At 42.6% G+C, this 15,228-nt stretch overlaps 1 protein-coding gene across 5 annotated transcripts in view; it reads right to left on the bottom strand.

Moving 5' to 3' along the window:
- Arhgap44 (Rho GTPase activating protein 44) overlaps positions 1–15,228 on the bottom strand; it is a 157,838-nt gene that overhangs the window by 85,657 nt on the left and 56,953 nt on the right. Inside the window, exon 1 of one of the 5 annotated variants that reach the window (XM_042693945.1) lies at positions 4,366–4,412. The exons of the other annotated variants lie outside the window; for them this stretch is intronic. The gene's annotated coding sequence lies outside the window, so the exon portion shown is untranslated. Of the gene's footprint in view, positions 1–4,365; positions 4,413–15,228 lie in introns of those variants that run through there. 5 annotated transcript variants of the gene reach the window in all.

Here is a 15,228-nt window from a genome sequence, read left to right as displayed (position 1 = left end):
ACATGAGTCATGCCTCCAACCCTATTTTTTATTGGGTGAAGTACTGGGGATCATGCTAAGTGCACACTTTCCCACTGAGCAACATCTCCAGCCCAGCCCTGTGTACATATCTTTATTTTCAATGTCTTGAATTTCCCAGTCTCTCCTGGCTCATGGTACATGGACCAGGGTTGAGAAATGAGCTGTTCTGTGGTCTGGAAATGATGGTCCTGAGGAGGCCTAGTGTCTGTAGTTGTTACACATTGAACTGTGCTCCCCTTCCCATAAATCTCTAACTGCGAGTATCTCAGGATATAGTTGCATTAGGAGACAGGTGACTTAAGTTAAGAACTTTTGGTGGGCTGATGATCAACCCTTGGATCGACAGCATCACGTAAAGGGTGCTCGGCACACTGACCACATTGTCCTTCTGCTCTTGGTACTGGCTCCTGTGTGTCACAGCCCCCTGTGTCGTTCTGGCTGGTGGCCAACGAGACAGCATATGAGGGGACCATGTGGAAAGTGGGTTCCAGAGGGGAGGGAACCAACTACAGCAGGATGGACAAGTTCCTGCTGTCCTTCATGTCTTGGACAAAGGTCCTCTGGGGTAGAGCTTCAGTGTTACCCTCTCAAATATGTGAGGATGGACTCAAGGACTTGCCAAGGTCTTTTTTTGGCCCGTGGTTCTGAGCACAGCTTTAAAAATAAACCTATGGTTAAGTCCTGCGGAAAGTGGCTTGTAAATATAGGTCTCCAGGGCACAGGTCTGTGACACTGAAAATAGCAAACCATCCTGGTGAGCAATTCCTGTTTGAGTTGCAAATTCTACCTCGGGCAGCTGGCTTGGCTTCCAGTGAGCAGAACTATGAGGACAATTCACCGTGGGAGAGGACAAAGACCTCAAACAATGACTGACTCCTTGCTCAGTTGCAGTCCCTATCATTTCTACCAGAGACAATCATCTCTCCATAACCATGGGGGACTGCTCCCAGGACTCGTCCCCTTGCCAAAATCTACAAAGGCTCAAGTTTCCACGGAGAAAATGGAACAGTGTTGACAAAGACCCTTGGCACATCTTTCTGTCTAGTCATCTCTTCTATTACTTATGACCCCCAATACCAGGTAAGCATTACGTGAAAAGTTGTTGTCCTGTGTTGTGGTTTAGGGAGCAGTGTCAAGAAAAACAAACTGTACATATTCAGGAAAGACAGGTTTGTGGGGTTTTTTTCCCCCCAAATATTTTTCATTGTTGGTGGTTGGTTACATCTTCAGGTGCCAAAGGCTGACTGTATGTCTCTAGGAAGGCTGTCATTCCCAGATTCCCTCTGGGAAAAGAGACTGGAGTGCCACACTTAGTCACAACATTAATGCTAGTGTTTAGGTCCCCCCTTTTGATGTCCTCGCGGTGTCTTAGAACTCTCTGGGCACTGTACTGTCAGTTGGTTCCTTCTTATAAGGAAGATGAGAAGGAAACATTCCAGATGCTGTGTTCCTTCTCAAATCTACAAGCCACACTGTTACAAGGAACAGACTATGCAACCCCCAAATATGCCCCTATGGCATAATGATTGAGCTAATCATTGGAAATTGAGAACCAAAAGGCAGTAGAGAGGAAGCCTTCTCTAAGCTCCCCAGATGTGACCACCTGCAGATAGTCCTGAGAAACAAGGACTGCCATGAATCCCTTCCCCAAGAAAGGACATGGCTGCGAAGACAGAAAGTCAGCAGTGAGGTGATCCCAAGACCAGCCTTGTTAAGAAAGCACTGATATTCCATTCGCTTCCCTCACAGTTACCTTCCCATACTTTGTTGACCACGGAAGCCGAGAACCCCCTTTTTCTTCAGTTCTTTGCGTCTTGACACGTTTACTGTTCTTTGTTAAGGTGCTGTCCCTTTGAGTACTTCATCTATTTGTCTTGCATGTATGCATGCTGCATGAGTTAATAAATTCTGCTTTTCTCTTATTAATCTGGCTTTGATCTGTCTAATTCCCAGTGCCCCAGCTGGGGAACCCGAGACAGCAGGAAAGACAGTTGTTTTTTTTTTTTTTTCTTCATTTTCTTCATTAGGAAAGCTTCTTGGCAGATAGGAAGTCTGGCAGCCCATGATGCCTGGCTGATGCGGTGGGGTACCAGGTCAAGTGCTTTAGGCTCCAGGGGTTAGAGTTTACAGGGGCAAGCTTCTCAAGCAAAGCAAGTTCGCCAATCCAAAGCTTAAGTTCAAGAAAGTTATCACAGTAGATAGTATGTCCTGGGAAATGACGCTGACCCAGTAGTAGGGTGATTATCCACAGGAAAACCAGGCTTGATTCAGAAAGGAAGTTTCTATCCCTAGAGTCATAATTAAACTGTCTTTCTGTAATCATGACTCAGTGGCAGATAATTCTGGCCCCAATACCCATCTGCAGCACTTCTTTGTCTTTTACTCTCTGAAATGCTTAGAACGTTTATTTTCCCAGTGATCCTCTCCCATCTCCCAACTCTTTTCTGTCTTCTTATCTTCTAGTTTCTTGGCATGTCCATTGGACTTGCCATTTTATCAACTGTCTTAAGTGAAATCACATAAATAGCAAACTTAAAGGCCTTCATGCCCCTAATAAGCAATAAGTTATATGAGGAACAAATAGATCATATCAAGTAAGTAATATAACTCCAAGACTTTTGTGAATTATTGTCGGCAAATATATAGTTATTGGGCTAGTTACTGGTGACTCATGCTTGTAATCTTAGCTACTCGGGAGGCTTGAGATTTGAGGATCCCAATTTGAAGTCAACAGAATCAGACAAATCTGAGAGACTCTTATCTCTAATTAACTAGCAAAATGCTGGAAATGTAAGTGAGGCTCAAGTGGCAAAGTCCCAACCTTGAGCAAAAGGGCTAAGGGAGAGCACCCTGGCAATGAGTTCATGTTTAGTTCAAGCCTCAAAATAAAATATTTATTGGACTTAATGAAAGCTTTTTTTTTCAGTGTTCAGGACAGACTCTGGAACATCCTAGATCACATGGTTCCCTGAAACCAACCATCATTTTGTTTCTAGTCTATAGATGTTCTATCACTTTCCAGAATTTTACCGAGAAATATCTATTCGCCTAGTTTGAAATATGCATGCACATTGCCTGATTTTTCAACAGTGGAACTTTTCAAAAGTGGAGCAACTTTTCAACTTGTTCCACTTTTTGAGAAATTATGATTCTTCAACTTGGTCAATCCTCCTCTCTGGGTAGGGTTGTTATTTACGTTCACTCTTGAATCTGTCCTGGTTTCTTGTCATTTTTCCTCTGTCTTTGCTCTGTGGAACAGAGAATTTGTTTCCCTTGATTGTCCAGAGTAGTAACTGAGGAAGGGAACAACAGATGATGGCAGATGGAACTTCTAGCCTGGGATTGAAGGAGTCAGTTGAAGCTCTGGAAGGGCTTCAAGTCCTAATCCTAAACAGGAACTTAGATTTTCAACTCTGTCTGCTTTGAATTTCTATGTTCAACAGTAAAAACAAACAGTGATCAGCTTGAGTTTTGAGGAAGAAAACACTCTGGCGGTTCAATTCACACCAGTGGGCCAAACACATCCTGAGTCCGGCATTGCTCCTCACTTCCGAAAATCTCAGGTAAAACCCTGGTGAAAGACACAACAATTACAGCGGTACTCTAGTCCCATGGGCCAACAGGTAAAGTAGAATTCCATGTCCTTGAAACTGGGAGGGCCCTGTGACAACCACATCAGATAATATCAATGGCTGGATCCCAGCCACCATGAGAAAGCCCAAGCCACACAGTAGCCACATGTGGGTATTCGGCTAGGACCTCCATCAGAGGTCTCAGATGATGGTCCACAGTATGATGAACTAGCCTTCAGATGTAAACCATCGTATCCCTTGATGGCTGTAACATATATGAATTGTTGTCTCTGCACTCTGAACCAAGTACAGATTGAGAATAAAATGCATACCCTTGGTATTTTTAATCTACTAGTTTTAGAGTGTTTTGCTACAATTAGATAAATGAAATAGATTTACCATGCTGTCAGGGAGAAGTGAGGGACCTGTACACAGACCAACCTCTCCCCAGAATCCTCTAAGATTCAAGTTATATAGATGTAGAATTTCCCGAAGTCTCAAGGATTCATGATTGTCTCTAGATCTCTCCAGTCTTAGGAGTAGCTTTAAGGAGATTCTGGAGCCATCTACCTCTTAGGTATTGAAATGACTGTCAGTAAGGGGCAAAATGGGAAGAAGCTAGCATAATACAATGAATGACTTTATTTCATAAAAATACACTCAATGAAAGAAGACATGTTAAATGTTATGTCAGTTCTCAGGTTGAAACTCAAAAGTGTCATGAGTTATCTTAAGGATGACACTAGCTTTGGAAAAATTCAGGAGAATACACCCTTTTTGTGAATTCACTTAAGTAGATCATGGCATCTCAGACATGTGCAGTGGGCCTGGGCTGCTTCCTAGGGGCTAATTCTCCAATGAAGCTGTTGAGCTTGAAAGGTCTCAGTTCTGATGCTTCTGCAGTAAGAAAATGAGCACTGTGATAGTTAAATACTCCTGCCAAGGCCAGTCCTTGGAAGTTTAGTACTACCCATATGTAGATATCTAGAAAATAATATGCACTAAACCCCCACATTTCAAACTTGAGAGAGTTGCTGAGAACTGAGACATTAACAAAGGAGAGAATTCTCACCTCTCAAAAAATGTGCCACCACAAAACACAGCCCATGAGGAATCCATTCAGATGTTGTTGATATGCTGTGAAGCATAAGGAAGGGCCATTTTCAGACCTCGCCCATGTTAACTTCTGAAGGATGAACATGACTATGGTGGCCACAAATCGGTTGGCTCAATAATGGGGAAATATGAGGGCAGGGGAGGGTCTCCGTGGTCCTAAGAACATCACTGGGACAAAATCCTGGCTCCTTTGATGTCCATATCTGCTTTACCTGTGGTATGTCCCATTCTTCAGTATGACACTGATTAAAAGTCTATCTGTTTTCATCTGAAATATCAGTTTGAGGGCTTCTCCTCCAAAATTTAAGCCCCAGAACTGAATCTCACTGGATGTGAAAGGCAAAATTAGGTCCCCTCCAAAGACATCCCATCCTGATCCCTAGAAACTGCAAATGTGTGTCCTTACATAACAACAGGGACTTCACAGATGTGGGGAAGAGCTGAAGAAAAGGGAAGTACTGTAGACTATCCACATGACTCCAGTATCATCCAAGGGCCCTCAACAGTGGGAGAAGAGGAGGACTTCCAGAGAGATGTGATTACAGAGGCAAAACCAGACCAACCACCTTTGCATTCTGTGTGCCTTCTACCTGCTTCAAATAGTAGTGGGTGATGTTGTAGAAAAGGAGAGCAAGTAGCAGTCTATAGGAATCACAGGATGGCCCAGCGCAGGAAGTTCAGAGAGCAATCTGCAGGACCCAATGCCAAACAAAATATGAGCAGTGCAGCAACTTGGAAATTATTAGGGATGACTGATAAAATAGTAAGATGGCTTTCTGCTTCTGAGATGATTTGATTAGATATGAGTTCACATCAAGCAGGGAAGAACACATCTCTTCTAGAACATCTTGTAGGGCTGAGGTTTGTCAATGCCATCAGTTTCAGAGGCCTGAAGTCTTAAGTCAGGGGCTGGGTTGGTTCCTCTGAGAGCCAAGGGAAAAGATCTGGTAGATTCAGACACTTCTGAGTCCACAGCAAAATGTTTCTCAATGTTGTTCACATCAGCTTCACTTACTGCAGGGCAGTCTGAATCCAAAAGTTCCCTTTCCATAAAGGCACAGATAATAACATAAGATGAAGATGCACACTAACAACTTTATCATGACTTCGTGACTAGCAAATGATATTTCCAGGTAAGGTCATATTCACATACACTGGGGTTAATATTTACACATCTTTTGAGGGAACACCGTTCAAGTCCCAGTGGTTCTCTATCCCTTAGTATCTTCAGTTCAGCTCACATGTCCCTCTTACAGCTTTTAAAGTTAAACACAAAATGCCCAGTACTGCTGTGAGCTTAAACAATGGAAAAAGATCCTGGGGGTGGGGAGGATTGCTTCAGCTTGATACTGAATTAATAGGTATCTTTTGGGCTGGAGGTACAGTGGTACAGACATCTTCCCTAAGAGGTACAATACCTGGGTTCTATCCCCCAAATGGTAAGTACACAAACACATACAACAACAACAACAAAAATCCTTATTAGTTAATTAAGAAATGAAAAGCATCTTTGCACACTTCAGGAACCCAGTCAATACAATTGCCAAGTCTGGAAAGCAATCAGAAGATTTTCCTAGTCTTAACCTGTGGGCATCTGAGGAGGTAGTGACTCAGGGATTTCAGGGTCCCATCAGACCTAACAGATAGCAAAGCAGGTAAAGGAAGGGAGTCAGATATGACCAAGCTATCCAAGGTTCCTTCTTGGAAACCGGATGTTTTTAGAAGAACAGACTTGGTTAGAACTTCCAATTCATAAGACTTCCATGCCCACACAGCGTGAGCTAATACATAGCCAAAGGCTTATTAGAACTTGACATAAGATTTACTCTTGTTCTTCCTTCTAAACTCAAGTAAATTCTGCCATCTGAGAATAAACCTTGGGGGAGAAACTACCAGGTCCCTCACTCAGGGATATCAGTGGCAGCATTAGTGGCAGTCACACCACAAACAGTGGCTGTAGATGTACTGTTTGTTAAATAATCCTACTCCCTAAAAGGAAGTGTTGTCTCAAAACTGACAGAATCTTTAGCAACCCATGGTGGTAATCTGCTGACTAAATCCACAAGTCCCCTCTGGAACAGAGCAGGATATGAACCGATAAATAGCCTAACAACTGAAACAATTCAGACTGTTGGCAGATGGGAGTCCTTTTATAAGAAACATGGTCACGAGTCATTTCCTAGAAAAGTCAGCTTGCTTCAAGCCATCACAGAATGTCCTTCATCAGGACAACTACACTGGAAATATCCTTTTTCTGCACAAGAATATAAATTCATCTGGAGAGAAACGCCACTCAAAGAACATGCATTTAAGAGCAGAAATCCGTGATACTGAGAGACAGTTACCACAATGAGAATCCATTGCATTATATTTGGTGCACGGCCAATGCCACCTCTGCCTAAGGATCAGGCAGTGTCCTGATTGGCTGAGATACAGCTGGCCTTGGGCATTGGTTGGAACACTACAAGATGAGACATTCACTCCATGGCCTGTGTGCCTCACTTTCTGGGCTGCTTTTTGACTTCCTAACTTTCTAGGCATAGTCATCCATCTGTTTCCTTGGAGGATGCCCCTTCACTGTGGATACCAAAAATCTCTTCTATGAGATGGTGTAGTATTTGCATACAACCTATGTTCATCCCCCTGTATAAATTATCCCTAAATTTCTTATTGTATTAAATACAGTGCAAAACAGTAGGCAAATAGTTGAACACTGCAATTTTTAGGGGAAAATGCCATAAAAGTCTCTTTGTGTTTAGGACACCTTTTTTTTTTTTTTTCTCTCCCAGCCATTTTTGATCCACAGTTGGTTGAATCAATAGATGGATTAGGAGGTTTAGGAAAGCCAACTATATTCAAAAGTAATATTTAATCTATCTTGAGTGGCACATTCTCCAAATCTTCTTCAGTTAATGAATCTAAGGGGTCCACTTAAGTGTTGAAACTATGTAGAGCCCACTACAAGGATGCATGCTCGTTTTCTTCTGTAACCAAGTTCTTGTATCCTATGCATGAGGTTTCTGCTGGTCTGAGTGTGTTTCTTGCCTCCTCAAAGAATCAGAATTTAAATACTACCCTTTGGTGGCTGACAGACTTGATTCTCTGTTAAACTGTCATGCAGGGTGGGCCTGATCAGAAGCATTTAAACTGGTCATCTTTGCTGATGAACAAACCAGACTGTGGAGCACAGGAAGCAGGTGCTGGGGACTCGGAAAGAGAGACCTGCCTGTGTGGGATCCAAGAATTACTGGCACCAGGCATTGAAGCTCAAGGGAACAAAGTGGCAAAAGGAAAATTTGCTTGAAGAAAAGAATACTCCTTAGATTTCTAATGGTACATCATCTTAAGAACACCGATCACATAAGTCTCTCAGGGTTATGCTAAGTGCAGCTAGAAAGCTGGATTATGGGCACTGTTGTCATCAGTTCAAAACCTGCCCAGCACATACTTTTGCTGGAGCATTAAAACTCCATATCCCCTGGGGTACAGGGATTTATTGATAGGGAAATTGAGGTCTGAGCAAGCTGACATAACCTCCTTTGGGTCATTGAGCCTGATGAGGCAGATCAGGAACCTCTGACAATAGAGGTTATTTCTATAATACCCTTGCGAAAGTCTAGAATGCTGGCAATCCCCAGTGCTTACATAATGTTTTTTTGGGTGTGTGCCAGTACTGGTGCTTGAGCTCAGGGCCTAGGTGCTGTCCCTTAGTTTTTTTCACTCAAAACTAGGACACAACCACTTTAGCCACACCTCTACTTCCAGTATTTTTTGCTGGTTAATTAGAGGAAGGGTCTCAAAGACTCCCCTACCCTGACTGATTCAAACCTCAATCCTCTGATCTCAGACTGCTGCATAGTTAGGATTACAGGTGTGAGCCTTCAGCAGTGCCTAGCACACATAAAAACTTTTATTTGTGGAATATAGTGAGGATGGGTATGCAAAAATTAACTTCATCTACTTCACATCTGGCCCAAGACAACTTTTTTCTCTCTACATATAGTCTTATTCCTTTAAAAGAAAAATAGCATAAAAGTCACTGCTCTCGGCAACCTGTGGGAAGCAGAGAGGAAGAGTGCTTACCTGCCAAGCCCATGGACCTGAGATTTACCTGACTCAAATTTACCAGATGCAGTCATTCCACAGCCATGTTACATCTCTGCTCTCAGAGGTGACTGGGCAGGAGGCTGCACACTTCAGTGGATTCACTGAGGGACTTAAATCATAAGGGACAGGCCTGAAAGGGCAGTAGTTTTAATGATCTGCCTGAAGAGACCGATGCAGGAAAAGACAGTAGAAAAAGACGGAGGACATAGGGCACATGACCCCCTCAGTCTGGTCTCTGGATGCAGGCTCATTTCTATTACAGGGACATGTGGCTAATGTGATTAGGTGCTCTGTACTGTTAGGGAGGCTTCTTGCTCCATCCTTATAGGAAATGCAGTTGAATTTTTGGTGTTGTTTGTTTTGTTCGCTTTGCTTTTCTCAGTGGTGAGATTTAAACACAGGGTCTTGTGCTTGCTAAGCAGGTGCTCTAGTACTTGAGCTACACTCCCAGCCCTTTTGGCTTTAGCTTATTTTTCAGATCAGGTATTCTGTGTTTCTTGGGGCAGGCCCAAAGTACAATCCTCCTACATCACTGGGATTGTAGAGTATACCAATGAGCTCAACTCTTACTTTTCCTTAAGGTAGCTTGAGGTCCATTTTGTTTTCTGGTGGCTTTGTTTTTCTTTTTGTCTTATTTGCTTTTTTAATGCAGGGCCTTGCCACAGTTCTACCACAAAAAGAGCTTGCAGTTGTTTGTTTGTTTGTTTTTATAACACATGCCCTGTCTGCCCCAGGCCTTTGAAAGCCTTCTATCTACAATCTGTTGTTGATGTTTCTGGGTTACAATACCAGCTTTCATTTGGTGCCAAGATGACTCTAGATTTCATCACACAAGTTTCTCAAATCTTCAACATCAACAGATCACTTAATTGGGCCATTGAAGACAAAGAGACCCACAGTTCTACACAAATCATAATAAGCAGTCCAAGGATGTCTGGGACTTCAGAATACACACAACCAGATCCATTAATTGTCCAGTAAGTAGCACTAGAACAATTGGACATTTAGAAGCATTCCATTACACAGACCACACAGAAAAATAAATACCAAGTTATTAAATAATTACTTGTAAAAAATAGAATAAAATTCGATGAAAAATGAAATTCAAGGGGGATACAGACAATACAAAGTCTTACAGTGAGAAAAGCCTTCCCAGGCAGGTCTTCAAATTCAGAATTCATAACGAGAAGAGAGATTTCCTGACACAAATTTCTTAAACTGCTATAGGATACAGACACAGTAATAGGTGACAAATGGCTGATAGGAAGAGACAATTTGCACTGTACATAACAAAAGAAAGATTTCGCTTTGCAAAGGATTCTGGTATCATTTACTAAGCACTGGGTAAAATACGAAAGACAGTGTTGAGCCTATCCCTTTCATCCATCCATCTTCAGCAGCTGACTCTCCCACAACACCTTGATGGCTCCTTCCCATTCTTTCCTCTCCAGATCTGTGTGCATACACATGCATGAGTGCCACAGTGGCACTTCTTTCCTTCTTCACAAATCTGGGTACATACTATCTATACTGTCTCTGACAATCTTTTCCACAGAAGAGATCATTCTTTACATACATGTACACATCTCACTTTTTAAAAAATTATTATTACCAGCTCTACCAGCCACCATTGATTATATCTTCAATCATTTTACCCTTCTTGTTGGTTGTGGCTGTTAACCAAAAAAATCAACTTAAGAAGAGGAAAGGTTTACTTTCGGCTCTCAGTTTTGGAGGTTTCAATCCATGAGTGGCTAGATTTTGGATTTGCAGAACAGCACTGCAGGAGTTCAAGGTAGAGGAAGGTGTTTATCTCATGGAACCCAGGAAGTAAAGGCAGAGGGGAAGGAGCTGGTGTCCCCATATCTCCTTCCAAGATACACACCCTAACTTCTTTCCTCGAGGCCCCGTGTCCTGAAGGTTCAACCACAGCTCTGGATGATCAAACCTTTAACACACAGGCCTTTGTGAGACACCCCAAACAAAGCAGGTAGTGAAGTGATTTCTAGTGGTTAACATTATAAATGATGCATGTATCAACATCCTATGCTTTTAACTCTCTGAATACAACATGTATGCCATAATATTGCCAAATGGAAAAAAATGGTTACAAAACTGTTTATACATAATACATGTGCTCTAACTTGGTTTTGAAAGCCACTGTGCATATATAACACATATATACAGGAAAAAAATGGAACACACACAGTAAAATCATTATTAGAGGATACAAGTTGGTAACTGGGTGGAGTGGCATGTCTCCTTAGACTCTTTGGCATCTTCCCATGTTTCTACATAGCATATTTAAGTTACCAGCACAAACAATCTCAGTAACAAACCATGGGTGATGGCAATGCTCAGACCGTAACAATGCGTTCAGCTACTCAAAAGCCTTTTTCCACTTGACTTTTTTGTCCGCGCAGCCCTTGGGAAAGTTGATGTTATAAACACCAGAGCTTTGGGTAATTAAAACATTCCTGTTGTCTATCTTCACGTTTTATACAAGTTGAGAGTAGGATGGCTCTGAAGGGCTTCTGATATTAGTCCTTCCCTTATCACAGGAAGCCAAAACTTGAAAGAAGAAAAAAAAAGTATGGCTGCCTTGTCTCCAAGCATATAAACCAAGGGATGGTAAGTGAGGTCACTGGGCAATCAGCTGTCAAGGCCAAGGGTTGCCAAGGGCCAGAAATGAGTGGGGAGCTGGCCCACAATTCCTAAAGGGCCCCTATCAGGGCTTTGAAATTCATTTTCTAGGAAAACAGTCTTCCTCAACCCCAAAGACAACGTGATATTACTAGAAAGCTACCCTATCAGGCAGTATGGTGGCAATGCCAGTGGCTCACATATGTAATCTTGGCTACTTAGGAGGCAGAGGTCAAGAGGATCACAATACCAGGCTGGCCCAGGCAAAAAAGTTCATGAGACCCCCCCCCATCTCAACACAAAATTCTGGCTGGGTATGGTGCTATATGCCTGTCATGTCAGCTATAATAGAAAGTGGACGTGGAAGGACAATAAACAAAACCCTGTCTCAAAAATAACGGGAGGAAAAAGATCTGAAGGCATGGTTTAAGCAATGGAGCTCTTACCTAGCAAGCAAAGACCCTTGAGTTCAAACTCCAGTACTGCCAAAATAAAAATAATAAAAACAGGAACAAAAAGCAACATTGTGATGGCCTTAAGGGTGACAATGTCAATCTCATAAATATGAATCTAAAAGGATAGCGAGACTGTGGAGGTTCACTTTTTAGGTTGATACATTTGTTCAGAGTCACCTTCTAATACTGCCCATCTACCTCTACACTGCAATTTCCACATCTGCCACCTCACTCCCCAGAAGGGTCCAGCCCTCTTGGCCCTTCCCAGGTTTGCTCCCAAGCTGTAACAGCAACAAGTGCATGATGTTTGACTACAGGAGGGCATTAATGCCCAATTATCATATAACTTTCAATGTGATAAGGAAGTATACCTAGCAGGCAGAAGGATGGGTTTGAGTGGTATGACTTATGAATAGATTTTCTGTGAAGGACATGATGTGGGAGTGTCACACAACAAGAGTAGGAGAGTAGGCTGGGAAATTCTACCTGCAGTTTCCTGCCTCCATTTGGACAAGGAGAATTGGAACCATGAACTCTGAAAACCGGGTTCACCAAGCATCCCTCTCTGCCTGATATTTGGCTGGGTTTCATTATCTTCAAATTCCTCCCCCAAAGTGTGCTCATGAGCTCCCATGGTTCTACCCACCACAATCATTTGCTCCCTCAACTCCTACCCAGGGGTGTAACAGGGGAAAAGAACATGACAGGACAGTCTGCTATAAACATAAGCTGCTTTTATCCCAGAATCCCTGCTCCTAAGTGGTATTTTGCAAACTCTGCCTCTTTTCTCCACCCTCCAATATCTCCATCTGCTCAAAGGCCATCTGGTAAGGGCTCCTGCAAGCCGGCTCACCACCAACACATGCAGTATCTGCTTCTGTACCTCACTTCCCAGCCTGGCCTTACCTCCTCTCTCCTTCTACAAGCCGCTTGTTATTGCAAGTCATAAGGCAGCTTGCCCTGGGAAGACCAAGGAAGTGAGAAATCAATCAGCAAAATGGATGAGCTGGGGCCAGGATATGAGAAATAGAACTATGATGTGCTAGAAGCCAGGCAGGCAGGGAAGAGGGGTGGGGAGAGAAAGCACGGAGCCCACTAAAAGAGGCGAAAAAGAAGGGCAAGCGGCAGAATGCTCAGATGGCCGAGGCAGGAATCCCATAGTTGGCAGGAAGAGGATGTGGCAGAATAGGTTTGCAGAACAGGTTTGCAGCCATGCAACGAGAGATGCCCTGCCCTGATAGCAGGGGAAACCTGAGCTCACATAAGCTTGTGTCAGGGGGTGTTATCTACAGGGAAATCTGAGTAAGTGAGATCCTGGATCCCACAGGAAGGATGAAGGGTCAAGGATAAGAACTATTCCCAACATGACACCTTTGTGTCCTTGCCAGGTTCGGCATCCCTTGTTTGTCTAACCTCACACTTATAGCTCTACACGCTTACAGCTCTGCCTGGTCAGGGTTACCTCCATTCTACTCTCCCATGGAAATCACAGACAGAGACCAAGCTACTGTTATTTTCTTACATGTCATAGGCCCTGTGGGCTTACACTGCTAGGGCATGGGAGATACATCTTCAAAATACATCCTGGTGAATATAATTCATGTTCCTCGCCTTTAGAGTACCTTTCCCTACAAAGGACACACTGCTTTCTCCCTTTAAAAGAATCTACCTGACCACACAGTCAATATCTACTTCTTTCTTAAATTCAAAACCAAAACTTAACAGAACCACAGCATACCAGAACTGAACAGCCTAGAAAACAGGTCATACATTTCTACAGAAATATAAAAGAAAAAAAGATAATATGAGCAGCAGAGTGAGTCAATGAAAGTTTTTAAAAAGACAATGAAATAACTTAACCCCTGGGAACATTCATCAAGAGAAAGTGTACCAAGGCACTAGTGTGACTATTGTGAAAAAAAACAGAGTTTTTATTTAGATTCCCAGAAGCATACATTGCACAAACAAACTAAAGTAATCTTCAAAAGGAAAGACAATAGTGAAATAAAATTATTAAGTATATAAAATCTAATGCTAAGCATTGATGCTTAGCATCAATAATCCTAGCTCTCGAGAAGCTAAGGCAGGAGGACTGTGAGTTGAGGCCAACCTAGTATCCAGAGGAGGTGGGGATGGAACAAAATGTATCCTGCATAACATCTCTCCTCATTAAGTAAAAAGCCAAACAACGACCAGGTTCAGATGGTCTTGTAAGCAAGCACTTCATGCAGTCAAGGAGCAGGCCACATGAATCCTTTCTATTCAGAATAATGGTGAACAATGGTGATACATTCTCAACACTGCAGTGTTAGACAATTTCATCCTTGTCTCAATCCTATGTGGTGTATTTATTATACACCTAGGCTATATGGTATGCTAGTTCATGTGTGTGCATGTGTGCATATGTGTAGCTTGTGCATGTTATAGGCCACTGGTCACAGAGCCATAATGAATGATAAAACACGAAATTAAAACAAGCACCAGAAAAACAATGCAATGGAGAGATACTGCAAGTGCGTGATTTAGCAAGATAGCTTCATATGGCCTACTGTCTCATGGCAAACAATTTTTTTTAATAAGTAGGAGTATACTTTAACAAAAAACATAGCTACATTCATAATCAAGTAAATGGCCATTTACTTCCAGCAAGGATTATGTGGTACACATAATTGCATGTGCCCCACTTTTATACAGGTGACAGCAGAGCAGGTCTGTTTACACTAGTGTCACCACAGACACTTGAGCAGTGTGTTGTGCTACAATGCTGCAAAGGCTTTGATGTCATAGATAATGGCTGTGATGATGTGAACAATGCTGTGATATCCCAGGTAATGCCTATGATGTCATAGGTAAGGCTATGGTATCACAGACAACGAATGAAGCCTTGCACAATGTTGCTGTGATAGACAAAAACTACAATATCATAGGCTATGCTGTTATGTCATAGACAATACTGTGGTGGCATAGGCAATGGCTATGACATGGCTGACAGTGCTGTGATACCATATGCAATGGTTGTGATGCCGCAGGCCTGCTATGAACTTACAGCCAATGACTCTGACATCATAGGCAACATTGTGATGTCATAGGTAATGGCTTGTAGGCAATGCTGGGATGTCAAAGGCAATGATGTCATAGGCAATGGCTGTATTATCATAAGCAATAGCTAACTATACCGTAGGCATTGCTGTGATATCAAAGGTAACAGCTACATCATAGGAAATGCTATGATCTCATAGACAATGGCTGCAGTGATATTGGCAATGCTGTGATGTCACAGGTGATGGTTATGATACACAATTATGTAATGCCAT

Source organism: Dipodomys spectabilis, unplaced genomic scaffold (assembly GCF_019054845.1).
Source record: "Dipodomys spectabilis isolate Male_0828 unplaced genomic scaffold, ASM1905484v1 ptg000004l, whole genome shotgun sequence".
In the NCBI taxonomy this organism is placed as follows: Eukaryota; Metazoa; Chordata; class Mammalia; order Rodentia; family Heteromyidae; genus Dipodomys; species Dipodomys spectabilis.
Note: the sequence above shows the minus strand (reverse complement) of the source record. Positions and strands in the feature narration are given on the sequence as shown.